We start from the raw sequence: 25,020 nt of genomic DNA, 5'->3' as shown, positions 1-25,020 counted from the left end.
TTTGGTGGTCTCTTCACACAGATGTGCATGACACTATGGTTTTGCTTTCTGAGGTTTCAGTTACTTGCAGTTGACCATGTTCCAAAAAAAATTAAGTAAATTACCCAGAAAGAACAATTCATAAGTTTTAAATTGTACTCCATTCTGAGTAGCATGATGAAATCTTATGCTGTCTGGCTCTGTCCCATTGGGTACGTGAATGATTTCTTTGTCCCGTGTATCCACACTGTTTAAGGTGGTGGTACCTGCCTGTGAGTCACTTGGCAGCCCTCTTATTTAACAGTTGGACAGTCACAATATCTCAGTGTTTGTGTTAAGGGAACCCTTCTTTTACTTTAGAATGGCCCCAAAGTGCAAGAGTAGTGATGCTGGCAATTCAGAGATGCCAAAGAGCAGCTGGAAAGTGTTTCCTTTAAGTGAAAAAGTAAGTTTTTTACTTAATAAGAAAAAAAATTATGTGCTGATGTTACTGTGATCTATAGTAAAAATGAATCTTGGAGCTGTGAAATTGTGAAAAAGGAAGAAGAAATGTATGCCAGTTTTGCTGTCACACCTCATCCCGCAATGGGTGCAATGCATTATGGCTGCCACGTGTGATGTTACGAGATAAAAAATAGTTCATGAGTGTCAACTTTCCACCCTGCGCTCAGCTCTGCTAGGTATTCTAAGGATTTACAGAGGCTAAGAAATCTCATATAGAACATAATATGTACACATAGAAAGCACAGAGAAACAATGACACACTAGCATTGAGAACTCAGTGGAATGTTACTGACAAGTGCAGCAGGAGTTCAGCAAAGGAGAGGAGGCCACTATAGGCAGGTGGAGGCAGAAAAGGGGAATGACCTTGCGGGGTCACTGAAATTTGGATCTGTGAAGAGACGGGGAGGAGAGTTTCTAAAGAGAAGAGTGACAAGATCAGAAGCAGGTACCAAACCATGAACCTGGTTTGTTTAGAGGACAGTGAGGAGACCTTTCTGGTTGACTGTATAGAGGTGGGAAGGCCAACCCGAGGAATTCTGTCTGACAGAAGGGAAGAAATGACCATGGTGGCCTTCTCAGACTCTGTGGGAAAGGCCTCTATCTATCCAGTGCAAGTGTCTACCCAGACCAAGATGTATTTTAGTTTCCTGACTCGGGGCATGTGAGTAAAGTCAATTTGCCAGTCCTGAGTAAGGGCAAATTCTTGAGCTTGATGTGTAGGGAAGAGAGGGGGCCTGAGAAATTCCTGTGGAGTAGTAGAATAGTAGATGGAACATTGAGAAGTGATTTGTTGAGGATGGATTTTTACAATGGAAAGGAAATGAGAGGTTTTAAGAGGCAGGCTAGGGGCATGTAACTTACATGGAAGAGGTTATGAAATGATGACAGAATAGAACAGGCCTGTGAGGCTGGAAGGAGATATTTTCCTTGGTCCAAGAACCATTTGCCTTGTGTGGGAAAAGACTGATAGGTAGAAGTTTCAGTAGGAGAGTAGGTGGGAGTGACTGATGAGAAAGAGAAAAACTGGCCGTGAGGGACAGAAGTTGGGGCGCTAGCTGCTTCTTTAGCTACCTTATCAGCATAAGCATTGCCCCGAGCGATGGGATCTGACACTTTTGATGGCCCTTGCAGTGAATGACTCCAGCTTCTTTTGGAAGTAAAGCGGCCTTGAGAAGAGTTTTTATTAAAGAGTCATTAATGATGGAAGACCCTCACGTAGCGAGGAAACCTCTTGCAGCCTGTATAACAGCATGGTGGTGCAGGATATGGAACGCATATTTAGAGTCAGTATAAATATTGACATGTAGTCCCTTTGCAAGAGTGAGGGCCCAAGTTAAGGCAATGAGTTTGGCTTGCTGAGAGGTAGTGGAGAGGGGCAGAGAGGTAGCCTCAATGATAGATGTGGAAGATACTATAGCATAGCCTGCCTTTGCTGGTGAGCGGTGATTAGGCCTGGTGGAACTGCCATCGATAAACCAAGTGTGTTCAGGGTGAGGAACAGGAAAGAAAGAAATATGTGGAAATGGGGCGAATGTCAGGTGGATCAGAGAGATACAGTCATGAGGGTCGGGTGTGGTATCCAGAATAATGTGGGAGGCCAGATGGAAGTCTGGGCCAGGAACAATGGTAATTGTGGGAGACTCAACAAAGAGTGAGTATAGCCGAAGGAGCCAGGGGGCAGAAAGTATATGTGTCAGGTGTAAGGAAGAAAATAGGTTTTGGAAGTTATGAGAGCTGTAGAGAGTGAGTTGAGCATAGTTTGTGATTTTGAGGGCCTCTGAAAGTATTAAAGTAGCGGCAATTGCTGCACACAAACACAAGGGCTAGGCTAAAACAGTAAGGTTAAGTTGTTTGGACAGAAAGGCTACAGGGTGCAGTCCGGGCTCTTGTGTAAGAATTCTGACCGCACAGCCCTGTACTTCGGCTGTGTGTAATGAAAAAAGTTGGGATGTGTCAGGGACAGCTAGTGTGGGAGCAGATTTTAGGGCTGTTTTTAAGGAATGGAAAGAGGAGTGGGGAAAGGATTTAGGATCTATGGGGTCAGCTAGATTCCCTTTTGTGAGTTTATATAATGGTTTAGTCAGGATGTTAAAACTAGGTATCCAAAGGTGAAAGTATCTAACCATGCCCAAGAAGGAAAGGAGTCGTTGCTTTGTAGAAGGGGTTGGGGTTTGGGAGATTAGCCGGAGAAAATCAGCAGAGAGAGCATGTGTGTTTTTATGAAGAATTATGCCGAGATAGGTAACGGATGAGGAAGAAGTTTGGGCTTTGGAGGGGGATACGCGACATCCTTTTGAGAATAGACGTTGGAGGAGCAGGAGGGTGTTCTGTTGGGAAGATTTGTAGGAAGGGCTAGAAAGTAGAAGGTTGTCAAGATATTTAATAAGGTGAGAAGCAGGTGGATGGAAAGAAAGTAAATCATGAGGAAGGGCTTTACTGAAGTAATGGGGGCTGTCCATGAAGACTTGCGGCAGTACAACCCAGGTAAGTTGCTGAGACTGATGGGTGTCAGGGTCAGTCTAAGTGAAAATGAAGAGAGGCTGGGCTGAAGGTTGCAAAGGAGTAGTAAGGAAAGCATATTTGAGATCCAGAACAGAATAATGGGTTGTGGAGGGAGGTATTGAGGATAGGAGAGTATATGGGTTTGGCACCATGGGATGGATAGGCAAGACAATTTAGTTGGTAAGGTGCAGATCCTGAACTAACCTGTAAGACTTGTCTGGTTTTTGGACAGGCAAAATGGGGGAATTGTAAGGAGAGTTTATAGGTTTTAAAAGGCCATGCTGTAACAGGCAAGTGATAACAGGCTTTAATCCTTTTAAAGCATGATGTGGGATGGGGTATTCACATTGAGCTGCGTAAGGGTGATTGGGTTTTAATGAGATGGAAAGGGGTGCATGATTGGTCTCAAAGGAGGGAGTAGAGGTGTCCTATACTTGTGGATTAAGGTGGGGAGATCCAAGGCGAGGATGTGAAGGAGGCTTTGAACTGGGGAAAAGGGCAGCAATGAGGTGTGGCTGTAGCCTAGGAATAGTCATTGAAGCAGACAATTTAGTTAAAATGTCTAGACCTAATAAGGGAACTGGACAGGTGGGAATAACTAAAAAAGAGTGCATAAAAGAATGTTGTCTGAGTTGGCACCACACTTGGGGAGTTTCAAGAGGTTTAGAAGCCTGGCTGTCAATACTCACAACAGTTATGGAGGCAAGGGAAACAGGCCCTTGAAAAGAAGGTAATGCAGAGTGGGTAGCCTCCATATTGATTAAGAAGGGGACTTACCCTCCACTGTAAGAGTTACCCAAAGCATCTGTGATGGTCCGGGAGGTTTCCGAGGCAATCGGGCAGTGTCAGTCTTCAGCTGCTAAGCTGAGAAGATCTGGGAAGGAGTCACTCAGAGAGACTTGGGCCAGAGTTCCAGGGGGAGTGGCTGCTGGGCAAGTTGGACAGTCCGATTTCCAGTGGGGTCCCGCACAGATGGGACGTGGCTTAGCGGGAATCCCGGGCTGCAGGCATTCCTGGGCCCAGTGGCCAGATTTCCAGCACTTGAAGCAAGATCCTGGGGGAGGAGGTCCTGAAGGAATGCCTGGCCACTGTGGCTTAGGTGTTTTGAAGTTCTTGTGTGCTGGAGATGTAGCTGGGGTTTCTCTCACAGTGGAGGCAAGTAATTGCAACTCTTCTCTATTGTTGTACACCTTGAAGGCAAGGTTAATTAAGTCCTGTTGTGGGGTTTGAGGGCTGGAATCTAATTTTTGGAGCTTTATTTAATCTCATGAGCAGATTGGGTAATAAAATGCATATTGAGAATAAGACGGCCTTCTGGCCTTTCTGGGTCTAGGGCAGTAAAACATCTAAGGGTTGTTGCCAAACAAGCCATGGACTGGGCTGGGTTTTTATATTTGATGAAAAAGAGCCTAAAAGCTAACTGATTTGGGAAACGTCTGATAGAGAAAAAGGAGCATTAACCCTGACTATGCCTTTAGCTCCAGCCATCTCTTTAAGAGGAAATTGTTGGGCAGGTGGGGGAGGGCTAGTCGCAGAACAAAACTGTAAGCCAGACTGGGTGTGAGGAGGGGAGGTGATAGAAGTATTATAGGATGGGAGAGTGGAGGCTGAGGAAGAATTGAAACCTGGCTCAGCCTGGCAAGGAGCAGCCTGGGGAGGAGGGGAGAGGTCAGATGGGTCCGTAGAAAAGGAGGATCCAAAGGACTCAAAGCTTAGGGTGGAGACTGAAAGAACAGACTGGAGAGAAAGAAGAAAGATTTGGGATGAGTGGCATTGGGAGTAGAGATTAGGAAGGGACTGATGTGTAAAAGAATGCCTGGACGTCAGGCACCTCAGACCATTTGCCAATTTTATGACAAGAATTATCTAGATCTTGTAGGATGGAGAAATCAAAAGTGCTGTTTTCTGGCTATTTGGAAACACTGTCAAGTTTGTATTGGGGTCAAGAGGTATTGCAGAAGAAAATAAGGCATTTAGGTTTTAGGTCAGATGTGAGTTGAAGAGATTTTAAGTTCTTGAGAACACAGGCTAAGGGAGAAGAAGGAGGAATGGAGGGTGGAAGGTTGCCCATAGTGAAGGAGGCAAGCCCAGAGAAAAGAGAGGGTAGAGACATGGAGAGAAGGGGTGGGGGGAATACTTTCCCTCCCAGGGAGGTTGCCTGCCACAAAGGTGAAGGATCAAGGCAGGTGTCCCCATGGTGATCAGACACCTCTGAAACTTGTTTAAGGGTGAAACTTGATTAAGGGTGAATAATCAGGCAGGCATCCCCGCAGTGATTAAACACCAAAGGAAGACTGTCTTCCTGAGTCCATGACTGGTGCCAGAGTTTTGGGTTCACAGATAAAACATGTCTCTTCTGTCTCTACCAGAAAGGGAAAGGAACTGAAATTAAGAGAAGGGAGAGGTTGAAGGGTGGCACCAAAATTGAAAGGAGAAAGAAGTTGAGGGATAGCGAGAGAGGTTGGAGAAGAGAGTAAAAAGAGGCCACTTACCTAATTTAAAATTGGTGAGATGTTCCTTGGGCTGGTTGGTCTGAGGACCCAAGGTCATAAGTGGATCTTTCTCACTGAGCGAAGAGCAGGAGGACAGGGGATTGATCTCCCAAGGGAGGTCCCCAATCTGAGTCATGGCACCAAATGTCACACGCGTCCGTGTGAAGAGACCACCAAACAGGCTTTGTGTGAGCAGTAAAGCTTTTTAATCACCTGGATGCAGATGGGCTGAGTCTGAAAAGAGAGTCAGCAAGGAAGATAGGGGTAGGGCAGTTTTATAGGATTTGGGTAGGTAATGGAAAATTACAGTCAAAGGGGGTTGTTCTCTTGAGGGCAGGCCTGAGGGTCACAAGGTGCTCAGTGGGGGAGCTTCTGAGCCAGAAGAAGGAATTTCATAAGGTTAATTGATCAGTTAAGGTGGGGCAGGAACAAATCACAATGGTGGAATGTCATCAGTTAAGGCAGGAACCAGCCATTTTCACTTCTTTTGTGATGCTTCACTTGCTTCAGGCCATCTGGATGTATACATGGAGGTCACAGGGGATATGATGGCTTAACTTGGGCTCAGAGGCCTGACACATAGATAAGGGAGGACTACTGTAAAATACAGTTAAATATATAGAATGTCCTCATTATTTGTGTTAGTTATGGTCTATAAAGTTGTGAACCCCAAAAATTGGAGACAGGTATCAGTTAATTTAGAAAATTTATTTTGCCACGGTTGAGAATGCACACCCGTGACACAACCTCAGGAGGTCCTGACAACACGTGCCCAAAGTGGGGGCACAGCTTGGTTTTATATATTTTAGGAAGACATGAGACATCAATCAATATATGTAAGAAGTATATTGGTTCCATACTGAAAGGTAGGGACAACTCAAGGCAAACCCCCCCCACCGCCTTGCCCCCATCCCCACCCTGGGGGGCTTCCATGTCACAGATAGGTGAGAGATAAATGGTTGCATTTTTTGAGTTTCTGATAAGCCTTTCCAAAAAAGGCAATCAGAGCATGCATCTATCTCTGTGAACAGAGGGATGACTTTGAATAGAATGGGAGGTAGGTGCACCCTGAGCGTTTCCAGCTGGAATTTCCCTTTTAGCTTAGTGATTTTGGGGGCCCAAGATATTTTCCTTTCACAAAGTTGTTGTGAATACTGAATTAGTGAATGGTGAATCATTGCTCTTAAAGGAAATATAGGGCAAAGATCCTGTGAGATCTTTTTGTCAATTGATCAATTGTCACCTTTTTGTCAATTGATCAATATATAACCTGGTTTTATATGTGTTTCTGTTAAGATACCTTAATATATTTGTTAATTTATTTACATTCAACTCACAACCAACAGCACTGTAATTCATGCCTGAAGAAAGCTTATCAACAGCATGTATGCTCCACCTGTCCTGTGGAAACTGCCTTTCCAAAAATTATATCAGTGAGAAAATTATGGCAGTAAAAGAGATCTGATTGAACATCTTGCCTTTAGCTGCCATTGATTATTCCTGGGCTTGGACCAAGCTAACTCTGGGAGACATTTAGTTTATAGTTTAAATGATAATAGCCCTCTGGCCTGGCCACATGACCCTTGAGCAGTAAGGAATTATAGAAACTATGCCTACATTTTAGCAGAGTTCAGGCCCCTCCTATAATCCTATTCTTGCGGCCTTTCATTAGACTTACAAAGGTGATTTGAGTCCCTGTGAAAGGAGGGAATTAGTTTTAGGGAGGGACTTTAAAAAGTTGGCTCTGTGTCCCCACCCAAATCTCATGTCAAATTATAATTCCCAACATTGCAGGAAGGACGTGGTGGGAGGTGATTGGGTCATGGGGTCGAATTTCCCCTTTGCTTTTCTTGTGATAGTGAGTGAGTTCTCACAAGATCTGCTTGTTTAAAAGTGTGTGGCACTTCCCCCTTCACTCTCTCTTCTGTCGCCATGTGAAGATGTGCTTGCTTCTCCTTTGCCTTCTGCCATGATTGTAAGTTTCTTGAGGCCTCCTCAGCCATGCCTCCTGTACAATCTGTGAAATTGTGAGTCAATTAAAAACTATTTTCTTTATAAACTACACAGTCTCTGGTAGTTCTTTACAGCAATGTGAGAATGGACTAATACAGAGACTATTATCATCCTTGCTTTCAAGTTAATCTATAAACTAAGTTCCTCCCAATGTTAGCTTGGCTTATTCCAAGGAATGACAAGGTCAGCTTGGAGGTCAGCAGCAAGATGGAGTCAACTACATCAGATTTCTCTTACTGTCATAATTTTGTAAAGGCAATTTCAGTGGGATTTAGGAAAGCAGATAAAGTTTGTGCTGTTGTTTGTTTATACTGCTATGCATCGTGTTAGTCCTTTTCAGGGTCATAAAACTTCCCCACAACCCCAGAGAGGAATTATGGTAGGTACACTCTTGGTCTCTCTCCTGGGAGTAGAAGCTTCCCTCAAAAGAGAATTTATGGCAGTCGTCATGTCTCTGAAGTTTCTGCGATAGTCAGAAAAGGGAAGCTCCAAGAAGGCTTCTTTCTGCATCTGTTGTATATAAAAGTCTTCAGCTTAAGATAATTTTATACCAACCTGGTGACCCAGGAGGTCCTCACAAAGTCATTACAGCTAATAGTATTTGAAGGATTGATTTATTCCTGAGCCATAGGGATACATTTTCATTCTGACTCTAGGCTTATCTCATGGGTGGTGGTTCTTAGGGTTTTGTTTTGTTTTCTAAGAAAATTTCAAAAAAATGTAATTTTTATAAAACTAGAGGCACTAGGGTTTCTAGGCAGATCCAACATTAGTCCCTTATCATTTCAGCATTACTACAGCTCCTTACCACCCTTAGTCCCTTTCAGATTTTCCTGAAACTTAGAGCTCCCCAGATGTTTGATGATTTAAGTGTATCCTGAGGTTTGTCCTCTCATGGAAGTCCCCATAAACACAAATGGTGACACATTTATCCAAGTTTATGACTCTCTTCTGATGACACGATTTTACATCCATCGATGGCTCTGCAAGTCTGCCAAATATCACAAGGCAATTCACTAGTGAGAATAAATTCCATACATTTAATTCAATTATAAATAAGTTCCTGTGCTTTCTTGAGAAAATTAATACGTTTTATGTGTACCAAGAGTGAAGGCTCTGGAGTCAGACTGTCTGGTATCATATACCAGCTACAACACTTCTTGGGTGTGTGAGTTACTTTATTCCTTAATGCCTCAGTTCCATCTTATGTGAAATATGGATAATAACTGTACCTTCTTGATAGTGTTGCTGTGATGATTCAACAGAATAATTCCTGTGAACCTCCAAGGACAGGGCCTGCAACTTAGAAAGTATTTAATGAGTATTAACTAGGCGGAATTAGAAGCAATAATGGTTTGCAATTTTTAGAATTCAACAAGTCAAATCTCTACTGATATGAACAGGCTGTTTACTATAGTCCTTCAAAAGTTTTCTGTAACTCAACCATTTGAATCGCTACATTCTGATTCAAGTTTTCCTGGATATCACTGTAGGGGGCAAAGGGACAACTTCCCATTTGCTTTCTGAAGGTTTGATGAGAAATCAGCTCACAAAAGGCAGATTAATTGGAGAAAAAGCATACACATTTTATTAGCATACACATGGGGAACATTAGTGAGTGATTACCCAACCCCTGCAATGGAATGCAGAAGCTAAAATGCCATCTTGAGGTTACAAAAAGAATGAGGGCTTGGGCTGTGGCAAAACAGATTATGGAAGGGAGAAAAGAGGAGGCTTGGCTAGCAAAGGTGTTCTCATTATGTGGTTGAAACTTCACAGGTAGAAGTCCTGTTAGAGAATAGATGGCAAATGTTTCTTTCAGACCTTTAAAGGTGTTTCAGACTCTCAGTTAATCTTTCCCAGATCTAGACAAGGGAAGGCCTGGCTTCATCAATGCAGATTTTCTACAGATGCAAATTTCCCCCACAAGATACAACTTTGCAGGCCTACTTCTGTATGCTAGCTCTCTGACAGCCATCTCAAAATATGTCAAAGAAATATATTTTGGGGGATAAAATATTTTGATATCCTTTAGTCCCCACTTTGAAACTTTTAAAAGTTTCACATATTAAAAGCCAAGCTGATTGCTTTGGAGAGATTTTGGTTAGAGGTTGTTAGATATAGAAAAAAAGTGGAAAAAACAATTGGGATAAGCAGAAAAGAGCAAAGTTAAATATAGAATTCCATATCTTCTTTAATCTGGTTATGTCCAAGGATAAATTATCTTCCTTACCCAGAAGGTGTCCTTTGTCCATTTCCCATGAATGATCAGTCTTGTTGTAGGAATATGGTGTGATATAGAAATCAGAAGTATTCCAATCACACTGCATTTGCATGTGATGTTCGAGACTCATTAGCCAGGCTTCAAGCCAAATAACAGAGTGTCTTAAATAATTGATTTGATTAGCTAATTTCTGATCAATGCCTTGATGAGAATTCCACATTTGGGTTGAATTGCCTTGCCAATCATTAACAAAATGAGCCATTTGAATAGGTTGATGTAATGCCATTCTGGCGGTGGTGGCCAGTGCAGTGACTATAATTAGGCCCATGATCACAGCAATTAAAGTGAAAACAAATCTCTTAGATCTTTTGAGAATTCGTTGTAACATTCATTAATTAAATGTACTGAGTGGGAGGATTCCCAAGTTCTGAGCAGTTACTGGTATCCAGATTCCTTCTCGAGCTCGAACCAACATTACACTTTTCTTGGAGTCAAAACGGGAGTTAACACAAGTGTATAAATGACAATTAATGCATTGGACAGTTTGATTGTTCATCCAAATTTTGACATTTCCCACTAACAGCATGTAAGGAGGCTTAACACAACTCTGTATAGGGATAGTCAGGTTGGAGGCAAACAAAGCGGAATGTCTGAATCTATGTTGATACTGAGGGAGAGAAGCGGTGGTGGCCACGCCCAATGTTCTCCACCATAAAGAAGTAATCCGAGGTGCCTGGGGATGCCGAAGAGGCAGAGGGGCATACCTGGGTCGAGAAGAATTATCATAATGCCTATTGGAGTCTCATAAAGGAGGATTGGCATCAAAAAGAGGAAAAGGGATCAAAGGGGATTTATCATGGGGTTCAGAATTACGGACGTGAGGGGCGGAAGCGGGGACAACAGACAGAAAAGTTTCCCCTTCCCATACTCACAGTCCGGACACGGCAATAGCCAATTTCCAAAGTTCTGGGTGTTCTGGGCTCAGAATGGGGAATATCATACGAGGCCTCAGGGGGGTAATGCCTTTATCTTCCCATTTTAAGGGAAAGAATGAGCTGAACCTCCTATGCAAAGTAGGATGATAATCCTCATCCTCCCAGTAAGAAATAAAATGAGTAGTCTCTGCCAGAGAAGCAATTGTTTTTTTAAATAACCCTTTGGTGCCCAGTCTATTACTAAACCATATGAGTCATTTTTAAATACTACTGCATGTGAGTTAACACAATCTTCCCAAATTAAAGTTTTAGATGGGATCTCAAAAATTTTAGGACATGGTTTTCCTGCAGGCTTGTATTGAAAGTATGGGGTATCTCCTATTACTCCCCCTTTCATTTGTCTTAAAGGAGAAAGGGAGAGACCAGAGAGCAAATGTCCCAGTTTCTCTGTAGCTAATCTCTCTGGAAGATAAGCAGCCCAGACTTGAGTTTCTAGATGGATACAGCCAGGTGCATGTCCAATGCACAGAGGGGGTATTTATAACCTATAGTAACATTAAATGCAGTGCCTTCTTCTCTTGGTTGAGCAGGGCGACAGTCATCTGTAGCTCCAGGCATCCACACACTATGGTTAGTGTAGATTTCCGCAGGAGCATCCATTCAGGTGAGGGGTTGAATAAGTGGAGGAAAAGGCACATAAGCCCAATAAGAATAATTTTGTGTAGCAGGTAAATCAGTGTGAGGGGAAATTGGTGAGACAGAAAGTATAAGGAGGAGAATCATTAAATAAAACCTATTGTAAGTGAGATCCAGTGCTAAAGGAGGAAGAGAAGAACAGAGGGATGTTATTTTTAGGCTAATAGAAATGGTGAGATTTTTAGGTTTGTAAGGAGAAAAAGAAAGGTAATTAGGAGAAGTGGGATTAGTTAGATGGGACTCCGTTGCCATTAGGGAGGATTGAACCAGATCCATTTTGATTTGGTGTGCCAGTTTCTGAGGAGTCGGCACAGATCTCACTGGGTGTGAGGGCGGTCTCTGATGCAGACGTCTTTTCCCTGCGGTTTTCGTTGTCAGTATTCACACGAAGTTTAAGTCTCTAGTGGGCACCCAGACAGGGGATTGATGATCTCCTGGTGAAACACAAGCATACCCTCTACCCCAGGTTATAATTGTTCCAGGTTCTGAGGTAATGGTTTGGGAGTTTTTCCATAACAGTGGCTTGCCTTCGTTTAGGGAGAATTTTTTGCCTGTGTAATGGCATTCAGCTGCAGTCAGAGTATTGTCTTTAGGAACATTTAGAAAGTTTAAAGTAAACAATGCTAAATGTAATTGGGAGTGGGGAGTGGTCAAATTATGCTTTTGTTGTTCAGACTGTTTGGACAATTGAATTTTTAAGGTGCGATTGGCCCTTTCCACCACAGCCCGTCCTTGAGGATTGTAAGGGATTCTGGTAATATGGGAAATTTCCCACTGTTGCATAAATAAATCAAAAGCCTTACTAACATATCCAGGGCATTGTCTGTCTTTATTTGATATGGAAGCCCCATAACTGCAAGGCAAGAATACAGATGCTTTTTAACATGGGGTGTGCCTTCCCCTGTTTGGCAAGTAGCCCAGATAAAACCTGAGAAGCTATCTACAGAAACATGTATATATGAAAGTCTGCCAAAGGAGCTAACATGAGTCACATCCATTTGCCATAAATCATTAGGAGTTAGGCCTCTGGGATTAACACCAGCTTCCTGATTCGGAAGTACAAAAACTTGGCATTGAGGGCAGCAGTGGACAATAAGCTTAGTCTCCTTCCAGGTGGGAGCAAATTTATCTTTTAATCCAGCAGCATTGACATGAGTGAGATTATGGAACTCCTGAGCTTCCTGGGTTCCAAAAGAGACCAAACAGTCGACCTTATGGTTACCAGCAGACATGGGTCCTGGTAAAGTGGTATGAGATCTAATATGTGTAATATAGAAAGGGTGTCTACGTTGGTGAACCATCTGTTGTAACCTTGAAAATAAAGAAGCCAATTCAAAATTATCAATATGTTTGATACTAGTGGTTTCTATATTCTTAGTGGAATATACAACATAAGCAGAATCAGAGACCATATTTAAAGGTTTTGGGAAATGTAAGGCAGTAATTTCAGCAATTAACTCTGCCTTTTGAGCAGAGGTATAAGAGATAGAAATAAGCTTGTATGTAGGACCCACACAACCAGCATTTCCATTACTAGAGCCATCAGTGAACACTGTAATGGCCTCAGGAATGGGCTGATCTTTGGTCAGTCGAGGGACCACCCAAGAAGTCATTTTTATAAAATCAAATAATTTGTTTTTTGGATAATGATTGGCAATAACTCCAATAAAATCAGCCAAGTGAATTTGCCACAGTATGGAATGTTGAAAAACGGCTTGAATTTTGAGCCGATTTAAAGGAACCACAATTAAATTTGGATCAAATTCAGAAACTTTAAGTATTGTATACTGAGAGTGTCCAATTAGGGTAGCCATTTGGTCCAGACAAACAGACAAAGTTTTTGACACAGAATGAAGAAGAAAACACCACTCCACTAAATCATTATGTTGAACTATTAGCCCAGTAGGGGAGTGCAATGAAGCGAAAATCAGAAGCTGAAAAGGCTGAGATGGCTGTACTCTAGACAACTGGGCAGTTTGGATTCTTTCCTCTATGAATTCCAGTTCTAGTGAAGCCTCAGGGGTCAAAGTCCCGGGACTGCAGAGACTGGAATCTCCACACAGCATAGAAAACAAATTAGACAGCACATATGTTGGAATGCCTAAAGTAGGTCTTAAATAATTGATGTTACCCAAAAGTTTATGGTCCTGGGCTGTCCAAGTCAGGGCCGTGGGAGCTACAAGTTTCAGCTCTTCATGAAAAGAAGTAAGATCATCGGGGGTGACTTTAGCCAAAGTCACTGGAGTTAGATATTGAATCCTCAATATCGTCGGGTGCGGGAGGAGCAGGCAAAGGGAGAGGCTGAGCAGATAACGAAGGCCGAGCAGGAGAGGAAAGCTGAGGAAGAGGTAGAAGGTCACCAGATTCAGAAAATTGTGGTAACTGCAAGGGGTCATGGGATTGGTATGTCATTAGGATGGCATGTATCAAGGCCCAATCACCCCAAACAGTGACGGGAACATAATTTCCTGTCGAGACCAGTTCCCAGAATGTTGTACCAACACTATCCCATACTTCCACATCTAAGGTTCCTTTTTCAGGAAACCAAGGACAGTGTTCTTCCACTGCCCTGAATAGAGTGAACATATTTTCCATGGAAACTCGAACTCTCTCTTGTTTTAACAGGAGTTTAATATAGCAGAGATAAGCATAATATTTAGACTCTGTGTGACCCATAGTTATCCCAGACAATACATAGACAACTCACCAATCGTCAGGGAGCCGAACAAACGTTTCTGTGGACTGAACCAATGGACGTTTCTCTACACCTACCAAAGGGAATCGGGTTCCCACATACACTTAGGAAAAAGAAAAACCATGTTGGTGCACCCAGTACTGGGGGAACCCACCCCCAATATTTCAACATAGGTTCTTTCTATTTTCCCTAAGTGTCAGCGGATCTGAGAAATAAAGAGAAAGAGTACAAAGAGAGGAATTTTACAGCTGGGCCACCGGGGGTGACATCACATATCGGTAAGACTGTGATGCCCACCTGAGCCACAAAACCAGCAAGTTTTATTAAGGATTTCAAAAGCAGAGGGGGTGTATGAACAGGGAGTAGGTCACAAAGATTACATGCTTCAAAGGGCAAAAGGGAGAACAAAGATCACATGCTTCAGAGGCCAATAAAGATCACAAGGCAAAGGACAAAGCAAGATCACAAGGCAAAGGGCAAAGTCAAAAACTCCTGATAAGGGTCTGTGTTCAGCTGTGCATGTATTGTCTTGATAAACACCTTAAACAATAGAAAACAGGGTTCGAGAGCAGAGAACCGGTCTGACCTCAAATTTACCAGGGTGGGGTTTTTTCCCCACCCTAATAAGTACCCACCTTAATAAGCCTGAGGGTACTGCAGGAGACCAGGGTGTATTTCAGTCCTTATCTCAACTGCATAAGACAGACACTGCCAGAGCGGCCATTTATAGACCTCCCCCAGGAATGCAATTCTTTTCCTAGAGTCTTAATACTATATTCCTTACTAGGAAAAGAATGTAGCACCATCTCTCCTATTGGCATGTCCGTTTATAGGCTCTCTGCAAGAAGAAAAATATGGCTCTTTTTGCCCAACCCCACAGACAACCAGACCTTATGGTTGTCTTCCCTTGTTCCCAAAAATCACTGTTATTCTGTTCATTTTCAAGGTGCACTGATTTCATCTTGTTCAAACACACATGTTACAATCAATTTGTTCAGTTAACACAATCATCACAGGGTCCTGAGGTGATGTACATCCTCAGCTTACGAAGATAACAGGATTAAGAGACTAAAGTAAGACAGGCGTAAGAAATTATAAGAGTATTATTAGGGAAGTGATAAATGTCCATGAAATCTTCACAATTTATGTTTCCTCTGCCGCGGCTCCAGCGGGTCCCTCCGTTCGGGGTCCCTGACTTCCTGCAACATGCTTACCTCTGGACTTTTTCCTGTGAGAGAAATAAACTTATATTTGTTAAACCATTATTATTTACAGCTTTATTATGTGCAGATAAAATTAACCTAAACTTGCATGGAAGTCTCCACTAGTTCACCTAGGTTAAGAAATTAAGTTAAACTTTTTTTTTTTTGTGATGGAATTTTGGTCTTGTTGCCCAGGCTGGAGTGCAATGGTGCAATCTTGGCTCACTGCAACCTCCACCTCCCGGGTTCAATTGATTCTTCCGCCTCAGCCTCCCAAGTAGCTGGGATTACAGGCGCCCACCACCACGCCCAGCTAATTTTTATATTTTAGTAGAGACAGGGTTTCACCATGTTGGCCAGGCTGGTCTTGAACTCCTGACCTCAGGTGATCCACCCTTCTCGGCCTCCCAAAGCCCTGGGATTATAGGCATGAGCCACTGCACCCTGACAAGTTAAACAATTTTTTTTTTCGAGATGGAGTCTCATTCTGTCCCCCAGGCTGGAGTGCAGTGGCGTGATCTCGGCTTACTGAAAGCTCCACCTCCCAGTTCACACCATTCTCCTGCCTCAGCCTCCTAAGTAGCTGGGACTATAGGCACCCACCACCATGCCGGGCTAATTTTTTGTATTTTTAGTAGAGACGGGGTTTCACCATGTTAGCCAGGATGGTCTCGATCTCTTGACCTCATTTTATATTTTACCTCCCAAAGTGCTGGGATTACAGGTGTGAGCCACCACGCTCAGCCAACAATGTTTTAAACACATCTCAGGCAGTCTTCAGTTTGTTGTTGGGCAATGTGTCATGAAGCCGCTGGTATGAATGACAGTCATTTCTAGGATTCAGAGGACCTTTTCCTTTATCTTCCCAGGTCAGGACTATTTTCTGCATTTCTGAGATTGCTGATAAATGCAGTATTCTGATAATGACAATGTTGTAGGAGAAATAGTAATAGTAATAATAGAATTGTAACATTTCTTATTTTTTAAAGTAATTTAAATATTAAAATTATGCAAAAAGTTTGGGGTAGAGAGCCATAAAAATCCATGTGGATAATTATAAGACTACCACTGAAGAGAGACGTCAACCATTGACATATATCAACCGCGAAACAGGAGGCATGATAAAAGAGATTAAGTTGACTAATACTTCCATCTAGTGTTCAAATTGAAAACTACCATTTCTTGTCTATAAGGAGAATGTCGGGTTTTAGCAAATGTTTTCTTTCGCCCGACTGACTTATGCTGGGCCATCCTAATTGTCTTGTCCATTTGTGAAAACAACAACAACAACAACAACAACAAAAACACTAGATAATATTCCAGGGAGCTACCTGGAGGCGACTGAGATGACAGCTGGAGTATAGTAAAAAACTAAGCATATTAGGGAGTGTGTTCTATTTTTCATTTGTCCTAAGGGCTGAAAGCACGGAGTGTGGGCTTTGAACTCAGAACAATGGAGTCAAAGAGAAGACAGTCTAAGAAGAGAAGGACGAAAGAAAAATGGAGACTTGCAGCGCTCCTGCCTCCTCTTAGATGTTCTTCTACTTGCCTCTTGAGGATTTCCCCCAGACTGCTTTTTCTACTTCCTCAGTGGTCTATCTGTATCTCCTCAACCCCACTCACTCCATGATGACCTTTCATAAGCTCACCTTCTCTCATCCCTTTCTAATGTCCTCCTCATCTCACATTGAGTCAGCGCTGTTTAGTGGAAAGAGGGTTTGATTCTGGGATCCCCTACTTCCTTACTAGTTATCCTGAGCAAATCACTTGAGTTTTCTGAGGCTTAAGTTGTTCATATCTGTACCCGGGTAGATAATATATGGATAATATGTACCTTACAGGGAGGTTGCTCAAATTGGCCGATGTATTGTGAAAGAGACAGATATGGTAGGCAGTTGGGACATTTCATTTTATTTTCCTTTTCTCATTCTCTTGCCTTCCATAAATCACTGTTAGGGGAAAATTAGTAATAAAAGAAAAATAGGCTATTGGAATAAAATATTAAGTATAAATAATTTTCCAAGTTTGATTTTAGAGGTATGATCACAGTGAATTTCTATTGATTTTCTGTTTTTTCATGTGGGTATTCTTTGATAAAGGGACACTATTCTACTTACTCATCTGCAAGCTCAGGATAAATTACTCTCAGCTCTGTAAGCCCTCTCATGCCTACTACTCTGTGGTTATGAGGACACATGAGGGAAATACCTGGAAAGATTTTGTAAAGTCTAAAGTAAATGCTGATGAATAGTAATTATTATATTTTGTTTGCCCTTGTTATACCTATAGTAGGTATTCAGTAAAAATTTGTTATATTTTTTATTTTTTAAACTTTATTATTATTATTTGAGACAGAGTCTCACTCTGTCGCTCAGGCTGGAGTGCAGTGGCGCCGTCTTGGCTCAATGCAACCTCTGCCTCCTAGGTTCAAGCAATTCTCCTGCCTCAGCCTCCCTAGTAGCTGGGATTACAGGTGTGCACCATTATGCCCAGGTAATTTGTGTATTTTTAGTGGACACGGGGTTTCACCATATTGGTCAGGCTGGTCTTGATGTCCTGGCCCCAAGTGATCCACCTACTTCAGCCTCCTGAAGTGTTGGGATTACAGGCATGAGCCACTGCGCCTGGCCAAGATTTTTTTTTTTTTAACTATTGACCAAAGATAGAATAATATGGCAGTATAATATGAAACTAGTATTAAATTGGCAGGAGGATGTGCATTAATCTGTTCTCATGCTGCTAATAAAGACATACCCAAGACTGGGTAATTTATAAAGGAAAGGTTTAATGGACTCACAGTTCCACATGGCTGGGGAAGCCTCACAATCATGGTGGAAGGCAAAGGAGGAGCAAAGTCATGTCTTACATAAATGGCAGCAGGGAAGAGAGAGAGCATGTGCAGGGAAACTCCCCTTTATAAAACCATCAGATCTTGTGAGACTTATTCACTATCACGAGAACAACACAGGAAAGACTCGCTCCGATGATTCAATTACCTCCCACCAGGTCCCTTCCATAACACGTGGGAATTATGGGAGCTACAATTTGAGATTTGGGTGGCAACACAGCCAAACCATATCAGAATGTGTACAAAAGACATTTGTTATAGAGCCTAAAAAAAGGAGCAATTTATGTGGTGGAATCTAAGAAAGGCTCCCACAAGGGTGAGCGTGATGGCCCACACCTGTAATCCCAGCACTTTGGGAGGCTGAGGCTGGACAATTACTTGAGGCCAGGAGCTCTAGACCAGCCTGGGCAACATAGTGAGACCCTCTCTCTACAAAAGATTTAAAAATTGGTTGGGCGTGGTGACACGCACTGGTAGTCCCAGCTACTTGGGAGGCTTGGGATGGGAGGATCACCTGCACCCAGGAGATCGAGGCTGCAGTGAGCCGTGATTGCACCACTGCACTCCAGCCTGGGGAACACAGCGAGACCCTGTCTCAGAAAGAAAAAAAAAGAAAGAAAAAGGCTTCACAGAGATTAGACATTTAAGACATGTTTTTTCATAAAAAGAAATGAGGAAAAGGAAATTCCACAGAGAAACCACAGAATGAACAGAGGCATGGATTTAGGAAAAGGCAAGCATGAAAAGGCAAGTAGTTCATTGTGACAGTAGTCCCTGTGTATGTGTGGTGGGGTGTGGGGGGATATATACATATATATATAACTATAACTGTCAGTGAGATAAATATAAAAAGGTTGGTTACAACTGGATAATAGAAGGCCTTTAATTATATGCAAAGGATTTTGTTTTCTTTGTTTTTCTGTAGGCAAAAGGCCTACAACCATTAAGAAAAATAAGTGATGTGATCGGACCTGTGTTTTCCACAGGCAACACTCAGGAGAATAAAAAGGATCCATTTGTGATGCCAGTTGTTAGATATAGAGACATTTGAGATGTTGCCAAAGACCTGAACTCTGATAGAAGTGGTGGAGACAGAAAGAAGTGGATAGAAAATGGGATGTTGATGATATCAGCCAATCAGCAATTAATCCATTAGGGGAGGGTTTTCCTTTTTTGTTTTTTGAAACAGGGTCTTGCTCTGTCACCCAGGCTAGTGCAGTAGAATGAACACAGCTCACTGCAGCCTTGACTTCCTGGGGTCAAGTGATCCTCCTGCTTCAGCCTCCCGTGTAGCTGAGACCATAGGTGTGTGCCACCACGCCAGGCTAACTTTTTGATTTTTTTGTGTAGACAGGGTCTTGCCTCATTGCCCAAGCTGGTCTTGAACTCCTGGGCTCCAGCTATCCTCCCCTTTGACTTCCCAAATTTTGGGGATTACTGGCATGAGCCACCGCACCTGGCCTGAGAGTTTCGCAGTGGCAAGAAAATGTAAGATGAATTGGAGGTTTTTAGCTGGAATGGTTTAAGGAAGTGCCACTAGGGGGAATGACAGGAAAGATCAGGGAATAAAGAGTGTTCTATGACTCTTTTAGTAAAAATTAAACAGGCTTTCTAGTCCAATGGATCAGTGTTAAAATCCTACCATTTAGGCCAGTGCAGTGGCTCACACTTGTAATCCCAACACTTTGGGAGGCTGAGGCAGGTGGATCACTTGAGGTCAGGAGTTCAAGACCAGCCTGGCCAACATGGTGAAACCCTATCTCTACTAAAAATACAAAAATTAGCTGGGCGTCGTGGCATATGCCTGTAATTCCAGCTACTTGGGAGGCTGAGGCAGGAGAATCGCTTGAACCTGGAAGGCAGAAGTTGCAGTGAGCTGAGATCATGCCACTGCACACCAGCCTGGGTGAGTGATAGAGTGAGACTCTATCTAAAAAAAAAAACAAAACCCTGCCATTTATACACATCATGTAACTTCAAGCAAGTTACCCAAACTCTCTGAGCCTTAATTCCTTACCCACAAAAATGAGAATAATAATAATAATACTTATTTTGCATTATTGATATAGAAAGTCGTGTTGCTTAACTCCTTAGCATCTGTCTCTGCTTTCTTCCAGCAACATGCCTTTCATCTGGGATCTGCCTACTCCGCTCAGAAAGTGCATGGATGAGATTCCATCCTGATCCACAAGGTAGACTGACTACCCCATTGGCTTCCACAGTGATTGCCTCAGGGGTAGACATATGACCCAAATTGGGCGAAGACTTTTGTTTGGAGCAGATTTTTTCTGTACACAGGCTATGAAGCTGAGAGCTGGATATATATAAAGTTTAGAGCTGCTGTAACCCTCTTGGAATCTCAGAGGAGCTCCTGGAATGGCAAGACAGACTGCATGGAGCCTGAAGACGAAGCACTCATAGCAAGAGGCAGAGTGAAGAGACAGAGAAATGGAGTCATTAAGGACGTTGATTAAGTCCTTGTTTACAGCAGTGCCTGTAATCAGCCATTCTGGTGGATTTTTCAGTTACTTGACTTTAATAATAAACAGTTATGCTGTAATCATAAATACCTCCTAAATGCTCACGTGCTTACAACAACAAAAATTATCTCTTGCTGATGCTACATGGGCTACCTGCAGCTCTGCTTGATTGTTGTTTTTAAATCTGGGAGTCAGTAAAATAGAGCAATCTCTCCCTAGAAAATCACCTGTTGTTAACAGAGGGAAAGAAAAGTAGGAAAAGAAGTGCTCACTCTAAACTATCTGCCTGAAGTTGCTTCCCACTTGCATATAATTGGCCAGAACAAATCACATGCTCAAGACTGATGTCACAGGGTAGAGAGGGGCAGTAAAGTTTTTTGAAAAATAATAATGCAATTTACAAGTAAATTTCCCTTTTGCTTAAGTGAGCTTGGGCTATATTTTCTGTCACCTGCAACCAAAAGAATCTTTTTTTTTTTTTTTTTTTTTTGAGGCAGAGTCTCACTCTGTGACCCAGGTTGTAATGCAATGACATCATCTCAGCTGACTGCAACCTCCGCCTCCCAGGTTCAAGTGATTCTCATACCTCAGCCTCCCAAGTCGAGTAGCTGGGATTACAGGCGCCCTCCAACACACCTGGTTAATTTTTGTATTTTAGTAGAAATGGGGTTTTGCCATATTGACCAGGCTGGAGAATCTTAACTAAGAAAAGGTGATGAAAAAATTAGATATTTTATATCAAATAATCAACACATGGTAAGTACTCAAAATATCGGATCTTCTGTTTCGAAGTGCGTGAACACAAATTAAGTGAAAATTATCTTTCTTAAAAAAGAGGATGTGCTCAATCTCTTTAATATACATTTTATTCACTTATCTCACTAACATTTATTCAGTTTTTTTTAAACTTGGCAGACACTGTGCTAGGTACTGGGAATACAAAATGAGTACAATGCGCTTACATTTTAGTTATTTAGTAGATTTTCTTTTAAGAAATAACAATATGAGGTTTCAGTGTCTTATATTGATAATATCAAACTCTTACAGTCTGACCATATGGAACATTCTCCAAGGTCGACCATATCTTAGGCTACAAAACAAGACTCAACAAATTTTAAAAAGTAAAAATCATATCAAGTGTCTTTTCTGATCACAGTGGAATAAAACTAGAAATCAATAACAAGAAACTCAGAAACTGCACAAACACATGGAAACACAACATGCTCCTGTATGACCAATGGGTCAATGAAGAAATTAAGAAGGAAATTTAAAAATTTCTTAAAACAAATGAAAATGGAAATACAACATACCAAAATCTATGTGATATGGCAAAGGCAGTACTAAGAGAGAGGTTTATACCAAAAAACTAAAAAGACATCAAATAAACAAGCTAACAATGTACCCCAAGAGACCAGAAAAACAAGAACAAACCAAACCCAACACTAGTAGCAGAAATGAAAGAATAAATATCAGAGCAGAAATAAATGAAATTGAGACTAAAAAAATTACAGAAGATCAACAAAACAAAAAGTTTTCTTGAAAAGATAAAATTGACAAAACTTTAGCTAGACTAAGAAAAAAAGGGAGAGGACCCAAATAAATAAAATCAGAAATGAAAAAGGAAACACATTTCTAAGACCACAGAAATACAAAGAATCATCAGAGACTATTATGAACAACTGTATGCCAACAAATTGGAAAACCTAGAAAAAATGAGTAAGTTCCTGGACAAATGCAACCTACCAAGACTGAACTATGAAGAAGTAGAAAACTTCAACAAACCAGTAACAAGAAACAAGATCAAAGCCATAATAAAAAAAAATCTCCCATCAAACAGCCCAGGACCTGACGGCTTCACTACTAAATTCTACCAAACACTTAAAGAAGAACTAACACCAATCCTACTTAAACTCTGTTAAAAAAAAAAAAAAAAATGAAAAAGGAGAGAATACTTTCAAACTCATTTTACTAGGCCAGCATTACCCTGATACCAAAACCAGACAAGGACGCAACAACAAAAACTATAGGCCAATATCCCTGATAAACATAGATACAAAAATCCTCAACAAAATACAAGCAAACCAAATTCAACAACACATTAAAGAGATTATTCACAGTGATCGAGTAGGATTCATCCCAGGGAAGCAAAGATGGTTCAACATACAAAAATCAATAAATGTGATATATCACATTAACAGAAGCAAGAACAAAAACCATATGATCATTTCAATAGATGCTGAGAAAGCATTTGATAAAATTCAATATTCCTTTATGATAAAAAAAATCAAAAAACTGGGTATAGAAGGAACATATTTCAAAATAATAAAAGCCATATATGACAAACCCACAGCCAATATCATACTGAACTGAAAAAAACGGAAAACCTTTCCTCTAAGATCTGAAATAAGACAAGGATGCCCATTTTCACCTTTTTTGTTTTTTGTTTGTTTGTTTGTTTGTTTTTTTGAGACAGGGTCTCACTCAGGATGGAGTGGAGTGGCGTGATTTCAGCTCACGCTGAAAGCAGAGGTTGCAACCTCTGCTTCCCGGGTTCAAGGGATTCTCCTTCCTCAACCTCCTGAGTAGTTGAGAATACAGGCATGCGCCACCACACCAGGCTAATTTTTGTATTTTGAGTAGAGATGGGGTTTCACCATGTTGGCCAGGCTGGTCTCAAACTCCTGACCTCAGGTGATCCACCCACCTCAAGTTCCCAAATTGCTGAGATTACAGGTGTGAGCCACCGCGCCTGGCCCACTTTCACCATTTTTATTCAACATAATACTGAAAGTTCTGGCCAAAGCAATTAGGCAAAAGAAAGAAATAAAGAGCATCGAAATTGGAAAGAAAGAAGTTAAATTCGTCTTGTTCACAGATGACATGATATTATATTTAGGAAACCCAAATACTCCACCCAAAAAACTGTTAGAACTGATAAACAAATTTATTAAAGTGACATGATAAAAAATCAACATACAAAACCAGTAGCATTTATATAAACCAACAGCAAACAATATAAAAAAGAATTCAAGAAAGCAATTCCATTTGCAATAGCTACAAAGAATATAAAATACTTGAAAACAATTTAACCAAAATGTTCTATACAAAGAAAACCATAAAACACTGATTAAAGAAATTGAAGAGGGGGTGGGCATGGTGGTTCAAACCTATAATCCCAGCACTTTAGGAGGCTGAGGCAGGTGGATCACTTGAGGCTAGGAGTTTGAGACCAACCTAACCATCATGGTGAAACCCTGTCTGTAGTAAAAATACAAAAGTTAGCCAGGCGTGATGGCACACGCATGTAATCTCAGCTACTTGGGAGGCTGAGGCATGAGAATCTCTTGAAACCAGGAGGTGGAGGTTGCGGTAAGCCGAGATGGTGCCACTGCGCTCCAGCCTTGGTGACAGAGTGAGACTCTGTCAGAAAGAAGAAAGAAAGAAAGAGGGAAAGAAAGAGAGGAAGAGACAAAGAGAGAAAGGGAGAGAAAGAAAGAAAGAGAGGAAGGAAGGAAGGAAAGAAGGAAGGAAGGAAGGAAGGAAGGAAGGAAGGAAGGAAGGAAGGAAGGAAGGATAGACAAAAAGTAGAAAGATGTTTAATGCTCATGGATTTGAAGATTCAATATTGTTAAAATGTCTATATTATCCAAAGCAATCTATAGATTTAATGCAGTTCCCATCAAAATACCAATGACTTTTTTCAGGGAAATAAAAGTTTGTTTGCTTTTTTTTTTTTTTTTTTCCAAATAGAAGACCATTAATAGCCAAAGCAATAAGCATAAGAACAAAGCTGTAGGCATCACCCTACCTGTCTTCAAAATGTACTACAAAGCTAGTAACCAAATCAGCATATTAGTATAAAAACAGACACACAGATCAATGGAACAGAATACAGAATTCCGACATAAATCCACACACTTAGAGCCAACTCATTTTTGACAAATATGCCAAAAATATATAATGGAGAAAGGATAGTCTCTTCAATAAATGGTGCTGGGAAAACTTCTGCGTGCAGAAGAATGAAACTAGACCCCTGGCTGGGCGTGGTGGCTCACACCTGTAATCCCAGCACTTTGGGAGGCTGAGGCGAATGGATCACCTGAGATCAGGAGTTCAAGACCAGCCTAGCCAACATGGCAAAACCCTGTCTCTACTAAAAATATAAAAATTAGACGGGTATGATGGCAGAGGCCTGTAATCCCACAAGCATCTCACAGTTATCATTACCAATCTGTGCTCCAGACCCACACAGCTCTAAACCTGCACCTTCCTCAGGGTTTCCCAGTCCAGTAGAGTTTACCTTGGAGTAACCCCTAAAGCCAACCCTGGAGTAATCCCTAATCCCTTTTCTTCTTTCCCCCCAATTTCTAATCCATCATCAAATCTGTGGACTCTTACTTTCAAAACACGTCTTGAATCTAATAACTTCTCCTCTCTTCCCTTGTAGGAT

At 41.6% G+C, this 25,020-nt stretch overlaps 1 protein-coding gene across 1 annotated transcript in view; it reads left to right on the top strand.

Moving 5' to 3' along the window:
* LOC134731511 (uncharacterized) overlaps positions 1-20,657 on the top strand; it is a 76,457-nt gene extending 55,800 nt beyond the window's left edge. The window contains exon 3 of the mRNA XM_063610265.1: positions 20,208-20,657. The gene's annotated coding sequence lies outside the window, so the exon portion shown is untranslated. The remainder of the gene's footprint in view (positions 1-20,207) is intronic.
* The last annotated feature ends 4,363 nt before the right edge of the window (positions 20,658-25,020 follow it).

This window comes from Symphalangus syndactylus, chromosome 10 (assembly GCF_028878055.3).
Source record: "Symphalangus syndactylus isolate Jambi chromosome 10, NHGRI_mSymSyn1-v2.1_pri, whole genome shotgun sequence".
Classification (NCBI taxonomy): Eukaryota; Metazoa; Chordata; class Mammalia; order Primates; family Hylobatidae; genus Symphalangus; species Symphalangus syndactylus.
This window is presented reverse-complemented; position numbering and strand designations above follow the sequence as displayed.